The sequence below is a fragment of the Manacus candei genome, unplaced genomic scaffold, assembly GCF_025592945.1.
Source record: "Manacus candei isolate 608988 ecotype Guabito, Panama unplaced genomic scaffold, ASM2559294v1 h1tg000078l, whole genome shotgun sequence".
Classification (NCBI taxonomy): Eukaryota; Metazoa; Chordata; class Aves; order Passeriformes; family Pipridae; genus Manacus; species Manacus candei.
In genome coordinates this window covers 3972720-3982325 of record NW_026138126.1, presented here as the reverse complement: position 1 = coordinate 3982325, position 9606 = coordinate 3972720, and the positions used below count along the sequence as shown (strand labels likewise).

Sequence of the window (9606 nt, the reverse complement as noted above, 5' to 3'; positions counted from 1 at the left end):
GGGGGGATGATTGGGATGCTCCTGTGGCACCTCCACAACCCCCTGGCAGGAGGGGGGAGCCAGGTGGGGGTCAGGCTCTGCTCCCAGGGAACGAGGGACAGGACAAGGGGAAATGGCCTCAGGCTGTGCCAGGGGAGGTTTAATTGGATATTGGGAACATTTCTTCCTGGGAAGGGTGGTCAGGCACTGGGAGGGGCTGCCCAGGCCGGGGTGGAGTGCCCATCCCTGGAGGTGTCCAGAAGGGTGTGGATGTGGCACTTGGGGACATGCCCCAATTTAGTGACCGTGGTGGGGTTGGGGCAAAGGTTGGGCTTGATCCTGGGGGTCTTTTCCAACCCTATTCCTTGTCTGTGCTGTCTGTAACACCTTCACAGAATCCCAGAATCACTGAGGTTGGAAAAGACTCCAAACCTCCCTGGGCAGCCCCTTCCAGTGCCTGAGCCCCCTTTCCCTGCCGTGCCCTGGGCTGTGCCCTGGGGGGCTCCCCAGGGGTGGGGGTCCAGCCCAGGAGGGTGAGGCTGTGCTGGAGGCCTTGGGGATGGGGATTGATGATCCCCCTGGTCATTGATGATCCCCAGGACCTCCTGGTCATTATTGATCCCCCCTGAACACTGGGGTCCATCCTGGATGGGATTGATGATCCCCAGGACTGCTTGGTCCTGCCCAGTTACTGATGTCCCTCCGGTCCCCGATGTCCCCCCAGGACTCCCAGTCCCCCCATGTCATCGGTGATTCCCCTGGTCATTGATGATACCCCAGAGGCCATTGATGATCCCCTCGATGTCCCCCCGGCTCCCCCAGTCATTGATGATCGCCCCGGTCATTGGTGATCCCCCCCAGCTCCCCCACCCTAATTATCAGTGATCCCCCCAGTCATTGATGATCCCCCAGACACTGATGATCCCCTCGCTGCCCCCCTGTCACTGATGATCTCCTTGGTCATGGATGTTCCCCCGGTCCCCCCGGTTATCGATGCCTCCCGTTATCAATAACCCCCCCCCCCCCCGTTATCGATGACCCCCCCGTTATCGATGCCCCCCCCCGTTATCGATGCCCCCCCCGTTATCGATGCCCCCCGTTACCGATGCCCCCGTCCCCGCCGTTCCCCGCCCGGCCGCGGGGGGCGCTGGCGGTGCCCCCCCCCCGCCATTGGTGCAGCGCGGCCGCAGCGCCCCCGCCCCGCGCTGTGCGGCTCCTCACGTACCCAGCGCCGCGCGCCCCGCCCGACGGACAGCCCGCGCGGCCAATCAGCGCCCTCCCGTCCCCCGCTACAGCCAATGGCCGCAGGGGGGCGGGCCGCCCCGTGCCAACCTCCGCGCGCTATTGGCTGAACCTCCCCTTGAGCGACGCGAGGCCGCCCCTCCGCCCCGCCCGCGGGTGTGGGCGGGGCCGTCACACTGCGCGAGCCGCCAATCGGCGCCCTCCCTCTCCTTGTTGTGCGGCGAGCGGCGTCACTATTGGCTGAGAGCGCTGCCCGTCGGCGGCCGCGCGGCCAATGGCGGCGCGGGCGGTGCCGCGCGCGGCCAATGGGCGCGCAGGGGGGGCGGGCCGCAGGTGGCGGCCGCGGGCGCTGCGCTCGCCCGGGCGACCCCCCTTCGGCTGCGCCCCCCGCGCCGCGCACGGACCCCCCGGGCAGGTACGGCCGGACCGCGCCCTCCGCCCTCGCACCGCCGCCATCCCCCTCCACGGCCCCCCGCGGGGCCGCCCCCGCCGCGGGCAGCGCGCCGGGCCCGCTCCCGCCGCCCTTTGCCGGGGGTGAGCCCCCCCGAACCGCCCCGCTCGCCGCCGCCCCCTCAGCGCCCCTCAGGCGCTGTCTCCCTCACGTCGCGGACCCCTCCCGGATCCCTCCCGCATCCCCGCACCCCTCCGGCCGCCGCCTCCCCGCAGGCCCGGCACGGGACGGGCCCCGCCGCCGCTTTGTGTGGGAACCCCCGGGAGCCCCCCGGGAACCCCCCCCTTCCCCTCAGGGCGTTCGGCCCCGGGTGCCCCCGATCCCCCCGGGCAGGGGCAGTCGGGCGCTGACCCACTGCGATCGCGGGGATCTGTGCGGTGAATGCGAACCGAACGGGTGATCCCGGCGGGGTTCGGCCGGGCCCGGGGCTTGGTGACGGCCGAAACCTGCCGGGGGTTGGTTCCGCGGTGGGAAAACCGGGGGCAGGAACGTGACAGCGGCTCTTTAATTTCTATTTTCCTCCTCCTCCGGGGACTGTCAAAAGTCCTGGGGGCGAACCGAGGCTTTTTTTTGTTGTTTTTTTTTTCCCCTTCCGTTTATCCTCCCTTTAAATTTTTTTAATTACTCGTCGGTGTGTTTTGTACCGTTGGCGTGAGTGGGGCCCCCTGACCCCTCTGAGGGCCCCGGGCGGGTGGAGCGGGGGGTCCCAGCCCCCGTGACCCGCAGGGCTCCTTCGTCGGGTCACGCTTTGGTGACTTGCCCCGGGTCCCAGGGTTTGCCCTTGTTTTCAGGAACAAATAGAGGCTGGATTAGGCTCTGGTGGGATGTGGTGGAAGGGGAAGCTCTTCAGGAAGCCCTTCCTAAGGGAAGCCGGAGGAGGGGCGGCTGAGGGCACTTGGGTTGTTCAGCTGGAGAAGGGACTGAGGGGAGACTCCTGGGGGGCTGCAGCTCCGAGCTCTGCTCTCTGCGAGCAGGGACAGGACCCAGGGAAGGGCTGGAGCTGTGTCAGGGGGGTTGGGATGGATCTCAGGGAATGTTCTCCTTCCAGAGGGTGCTGGGGCACTGCCCAGGCTCCCCATGGAATGGTTATTTCCCAAGGCTGCCAGAGCTCCAGGAGCGTTTGGACAACGCTCTGAGGGACAGGGGGGGATTGTTGGGGGGTCTGTGCAGGGCCTGGAGTTGGGCTGGATGATCCTTGTGGGTCCCTTCCCACTCAGGATATTCCAGGATTCTGTGATTCATCCAAAGGTGATGCTTGTCTTTCCCTGGGTTCTTGGTCTTGGAGTTGCTTAGGATCCAGGTGTGTTGCAGAAGGAGTGGTTTGGATCTCTTTGCATTAAAGAATTAAAGTCACTAATAAGATTTAGTTTTGTGTGTGTTCCTTAAGTTCTGTATTTCAATAAAGCTGCTGGGGGCACACACAGGGGCTGTGCTGCTCCTCTGGCCTGGGATGGGGGAGTTTTGCTCTGTCTCTCGGTTGTCTTTGTGCTGGACCAGTGTAAATCTGTGTTAGATCAAGCCTGACCCTTCCAAAATTAAGTTTCCTTTAACCAAAAAGAGTTAATTTTAAGGAGCTCTGTTCATCCAAAACCCAATACCATTTCCCCTCCTCTTCACCCACAACATCACTTCTTTCTGGGGAGTTTTGCTTTTTTCTCCTCTGTTTCCTTTTCCCGTTCTAATAAAATTCCCACAATCAGAGGAACCTCAAGCCTAAAATTTAAACCTCACAGTTACATTTCAGCAATTACCTGGAATAACTGTTGGAGGACTCGGGGGGTAATTGCTTTTTGACAGCAAGTTCCTAATTCTTGGGGCTTCCTGTAATGAGAGGAGGAAGTTGGGGCAGGTCGAGCGACTCCTCCGGTGCCAGAAGGAATCCAAGAGGAATCCAAGAGGAATCCAAGAGGAATCCAAGGCTCTTCCTTTCCCATTAGTGGTAGGAGTTCCTCCCCTGCAAAGGAGGTGTAGGTGGATGTACGTGATTCCTCGTTCCAGAGCTGATGGTTGTGGATGAGGCACTCACTGGAACATCTTCTGACAGGAAAATTCTGTCCAAGCTCAGTCAAAGGATTCTCCTTTTTTTTTTCTTCTCTCCTGGAAAAGAAATAATTCCCTTAATTGGTCCAGTGAGACCAGAACAGAAATGGTTCTATATATTTATATATTTTGGACTCACTGGACCTTAACTTAATATAAATAAATAAATATATATAGAGAGAGAATAAATTAGTTTTCTCAGTGGGTGAAAGACTAAAATGCACAGGGCTGACATTCCAAGTTTGGCTTTTTGGGTTTTTATAAGTGAGGCCTTCCCCACATGGGAGTTTTCACCAGCTTTTTGATGAGAAGTTGACAGCAAAATGCCCTTTCAGGGACAATCCCACCCGTTTCCTTTAGGGAATTCTGCTTATTTGAACGTGGAAAATCCAAGTCTGGGAATTACTTCCCTGTTAACCTGAGCTGGGGAGCAAAGTGCTGGAAGTTTTCACTTCACCTCCTGTAATTTCCCAGCTAAAGGTTTAACAGAGGGAGTGTTTCCCAGGTGTTTTAAATCCCCTAAACCCCAGACAACTCCTGAAGAACTTGGAATTATTTCCATATAAAAGGCCACGAGAAATTTGATGTGAGTTGGGCAAACCAGTTTGGCTGGATGGGCACGTTGACAGTGTGGGGTTATTTTACATTCATTTATCCAGCTTTATGTATCCTTATTTTCTCCTGGGCTGTCCAGCTGCAATGCAATAAACTGTGTGTTGGCATCAGGTGGCTGGAATTATATTTATATATTTCATATCTATAATTTCAAAGTTGAAATCTGTGACCAGAAATAATCTGTGTCCTTCAGGCTGAGGCAAGGGGAAAAAAAAAAAAAGAAAGGAGAAGAAACTTGATTTTTCTTAATTAATTCAGGGGAACATAGAAGGATTTTGGGCTGGGGGTTTTCTTTCTGTTCCTGTGTGGAGAAGGATTTGCAGTGTGTGCCTGGTGTCCCCCATCTGTTAATAGCAGGGATGGATGGCAGCTAAATATGTCCCCACAAGTGAGGGATTTGCTTAATGGCTTTGGAAGGGCCTGGGATCCTCTGGGGCTGCTCAAGCTCTGGATGAAATCAGGGTTTGTCATCTGGGTGGGGAGGAATTAAAAGAGGGTTTGAAATCCTCAGGTCCTGCAAAATGTTGGCAGAAATCTTGTTTTTTGTTTATTTTTCACGTGGGTTTGGTGGTATTAATGTCTTCCCACTGTGGGATGAGAAAGGTGTTTGTCCATTTTTGGTGTTTTCCACTGAAGTTAATAAGATTTTCTCTTTTTAACCTCTGGTTTGGACCAAATTTGTTCTGGCTTGTCCCAGTTTGTGGGCAGAGTCATTTGCTACTGTGGCTTAATTAAGGTACTTACTTTCATTTGTGTTTTCATGGAGTAAATGGTTCTCTTTTATAAACTGGGCAGTTCCTCAATAATGTTCCTGCTGGATTTAATGGGAGAACATTTTGCTGTGTGATATAAAATCCTTCCACAGTCTGTGTGTGCCTCAGTCAGGGCAAAAGTGACCTGAAACTTAATTATTTTTATATTTCTTTGCCATATCAGTAGGTTTGGGAACAAGCCACAATTCCCAGGTTCTTAGAAAACACAGGATGGTCCTTTTATTCCCCAAACTTGTTAGAAATCCTGGATTTCATAGAAATAACCCTGTAATTCACAGAAAACCTGTGGCCTAAGAAGGGAATGTTGGAAGTTGGTGGCAGGTTAAGATGATTTCTGAGGTTTTCTCATCCTCCTTTACAGGTTTTGATGCCCATCCAGGGGAGTGGGGAGGATCCTGGTGGGTTTTTTTGGTTGTAAATAAGAAGTTCCTGTGAATTTTCCCCTATTTCTTCTCAGCTCTGTGTTGGCAGAACAAGCAGCACTTGGCCCTGTCAAGGTCTGGGAGCTGCAGCTTCCAGAGGGACCTGGAGAAAACTGAGCTGGGGGCTGGGGGGGGATTAAATGCTCTCATTTTACCTTGAAGGCTTTGCTTTAATTTAAGTTTTAAATGGTCCCTCCTTCCAGCTGCAATTTGGGGTTAAAAGGTGTGAAATGGGTGTGAACTGGGGGGGTTCCCCCTCATCTCTCAGTGCAGAGGAGTAGCTGAAGTGATTCCAGATGCACCTGAGGACAGCTATTCCAGCTGAAGGGAATTCTGGAGGAGCTGAAGTGATTCCAGGTGCACCTGAGGACAGCTATTCCAGCTGAAGGGAATTCTGGAGGAGCTGAAGTGATTCCAGATGCACCTGAGGACAGCTATTCCAGCTGAAGGGAATTCTGGGGCTCCTTATCCTGTTCCTTGGTGCTTTTCTTCCCCTCCTGGCTCTTCCTCTTGCTCAGGAGATGATTTCCCAGCTCCTGAGCCTGGAATGTGGGTCAGTGTGTCACACCCACCCCAGAGCACCTGCTGCAAAAATACACCCCAGGTGTTGATTTGGTGCTGGCAAAATGCTCCAAATAACCCCAGAACAATCCAATTTCTTGGAATTCTGTGTTATAAAAACCTGAAGGGACCTAAAGAGGTTGAGCAAGTTGCTGAGAACAACCCTTCAGGCTTGTAGTTCCGGGAGGTTTGTTGAAGGAAAACTGGGAATTAGTCCTTATTAAGGCATTAATCTGATACAGGAATTAACTTTCTGGACAAAGCAGTGCAGTAATTGAGGTTTCTGATTGCTTTGCAAGGTTTCTGCTCTTCTTTCTCGTAAGAATAATGGACTCTGGTTACTCTATTTTAAGGTTTTTATGGGAAGGTTTGCAGTGCTGCTGCTTTGGATCAAGGTGTCTGGGGTTAAAACTTGGGAATCTTGTTCACATTCAACAGGAATATGTCAAAAAGAGGTAATTTTTTAACCTCATTTGCTCCAGCTCTGGGTTTCTCCTTTCGCTGTGGTCTCTCATTTGGGAATGCTGAGCTCATATTCCTGATATTCCAAGTGAACCCAAAAGAATTTCGTGTGCCAGGGCACAGCAGAGCTGCTGGGAAGGCTCAGTCACATTAAATGCCTTTTTTTTTTAAGCTAAGTTTTTAATTTATTTTTTAAATACTCCTGAAACCTTGCAGTAAATCCAGCAAAGACAATAAAATACAGAACCTGTGTCGTGCAGCAAACTGGAGTTTGCAGATCCCTGGTTCTGGGTTGGGCCTCAGTGGTGGTTTGTGAACTGATTTCTGTGGTTTTAGTCTGAGTTTATCTCCCCTGCTCACTAAAACGTGAGTTTTTGAGGTTCTGCTGTGGATTTAGTCAGAAATAACCATTCCATGTTAACTGCCTCCCCTCAGGCCATAATAAACTGGTTTAATGCCTTACAGATTTATTGCACTCAAATCTAACCACTTTTTTCTATTTTTTTTTTTTTTGCTTTTAAATACTGTTTGTGACTAAATAATTTTGCTGCAGTTAAAAGAAACCTGGGAGGGGGGACTGTGCACTTGTACAGCAAAGAGGGGGGTGGGAGGGAAAAGTTTATTTTCCTTTAATGAGCTGCATGTGCTGCTTGGTTTCAAGCACAGGAGGATCTGGAATTCTGGAGGAGCCTCGTGGGGTGTAAAATTTATTAGAAAATAGCTCCAATTTGTCAAATCCCAAGCACCGTAGATGTTTATCTGGGTGCCTGGATGGGAATGTTGTGTCTGTTCCTCTTTCCCAAATATTTCCTCTGTGATGTTTACTTGGCCTTTATGAAGGATATACAAAGCTCGAAGCAATCTGGAGGTTAAAAATAATAAATTGGACATAAATGTATTTTTTTGGGGAGGGGGGAAAAGGTGTTACTTTAAAATCTTGCTGTGATTGTACAGTTGCTTGAAACAGGCCTGAGCAACAGTGAACTGCAAACTTATAAATTGACACTTTTTTTGGGTCTAAATGCTGGAATCTGATTCTTGGGAATAAAGGGGGAAGAAAGGAAAGTTGTCTCAGATATCCTTACACCACATAACCCTCCTCTGAAACTGGGATATATAGAATTACCTGTTTTATTTATAGACTTGAGGTCTTGCAGAGGTTTTCCTTTGGTTCTGCTGAGCAGCTTCTGATCCCTGAGAATCGATGGGAATTGGGGTGTGATTTGTTGGCTTAGTGAGAAAGGAAGTTGATGGAAATAGAGGAATCTGCCCTCTGTGGTCCAGCCTAATTCAGCAAAAAATGCCACTTCAGATAAACACACGAGGTTTCCATTAATATTTGTCAATTTAAAGAATTGTTTTTAATGAACAAGAGTTTTTGCTTTGCTGCAGGGGAAGTGCCTCAAGCACTGAGTGAGTCAGAAGTTAATCCAGCCACGCTTCAAATCTGTGTTTTGGTGGTTTAATTTTGTACCTTTACAGTATTTTCTATTAGGAAATTTCTATGGAGGGCAAGGAAGGTTTTAAGGTTCTGTTTTTATGATTTAAAAACCTTGTTTAAGATGTGACATTCCTCAATCTTTCTGCACTCTTAAAACTATAAATTCTTTTCCTACCAGTAGCTTTCTGCACTGAGGAGTGGAATGCACTCAGAATTTCTTCCCCCAAGAATGAACTGCTCTGCTTTCAGCACTGAAATGAATAATTTGCTGCATATTAATGATTTTTGTGCTTCTTGCTGAAAACGACATCTTCTTTATGTCTTCAATTATCAGAGCTGTTTAGATGGGCCTCATTTAGATCTTCTCATTATCTCTCCTCTGTTTTTTTCTTTCCCTCTTCAATATCTGGGCCTTATTACACTTTCTGCCTTGGTTTGGTGTTGTCCTTCAATGGTTTCCTGGATAATTCACTGTCCTCTTGTAGCATAATGAGCTGTGGAACTCAATTTTCTTACATTTCAGAGCAGTTTCAGTGGTGTTCCACACCCAGGGCTGTTTGTTGTCTGCACTGATTAGATGAAGAGTTTGTGGGTTCAGTGTTGTGTGAGGAAAGGGCAGTTCCACTCAGAGCACCAGGAACCCTCAGTCCAGTTTGACAAACTCCAATTAACCCAGGGAGTGACAAACTCTCCAATTTGGGGGAGAGAGATGATGTTGCAGCAGGAGGATTTGTTGGAAGTGCCTCCTAATAAAGTTTAACCCTCCAAGCCTTTTCCTCCAGCTCTGGCAGATGTTTGACATCTGCAGGCTGGGGTTTGAGCTGGTGGCTTTGCCCCATTGTCCTAAAAGTCCTACCCCCTGGAAGCCCAGCCTTGTTCCAAAGCCCAGCCCTGGAACCAGAGTCACTCCTGGCGAATTTTGGACAGTGAGCCCACAAATCATCCCCTTTGGCACAGGAGAGGAACAAATGGCCACGGGCAGGAGCTCGGGCACTGCCCAACTGGGTCCTGCTGGGAGATTTCCTCCTGCTTCAAACCCTGGCCAGAGCTTTGTTTATTCTGTGAAATTTTGGAGGCTGGGGTTCTGTTTCCTTCAGCAGGGTGGGAGACCAGTGCCAGCCCCTGTGCCCACCCCCAGTGCCACCCCCTGTGCCTGCCCCCTGTGCAGGCTCACGTCTGTGTGTCCTGCTCTGAGCTGGCAGCAGTTGCAGGGGGCACTTGGGAGGATATTTCCCTGTGTCTTTTTAGCCTTTTCCAACACAACCCGAGGGAAATCTCGTGGAATCCTCTTGGAATGTTGACAGAAAGTCCCCGTGAGCCGTCAGCGCGCGCTCCCAGCCCGGAAAGCCAACGGAATCCTGGGCTGCATCCCGAGGAGAGTGGCCAGCAGATCCAAGGAGGGGATTCTCCCCCTCTCCTCTGCTCTCATGAGACCCCCCCTGGGTCGCTGCATCCAGTGGGGAAACTGAGGTGTGATGTGTGGAAGAACTTCTTCCCTGGGAGGGTGGGGAGGCCCTGGCACAGGTTGCCCCATCCCTGGAGTTGTCCAAGGCCAGGTTGGAGCACCCTGGGCTAGCAGAAGGTGTCCCTGCCCATGGTAGGGGGTGGCACTGGATGATC

General features: G+C 51.3%; 1 protein-coding gene across 2 annotated transcripts in view; it reads left to right on the top strand.

The window, feature by feature from the left end:
* Nucleotides 1-1530: 1530 nt before the first annotated feature.
* The window catches only part of KDM4B (lysine demethylase 4B), a 95102-nt gene continuing 87026 nt past the window's right edge, over nucleotides 1531-9606 (top strand). For both annotated transcript variants that reach the window (XM_051810467.1, XM_051810466.1), the window contains exon 1: nucleotides 1531-1636. The gene's annotated coding sequence lies outside the window, so the exon portion shown is untranslated. The remainder of the gene's footprint in view (nucleotides 1637-9606) is intronic.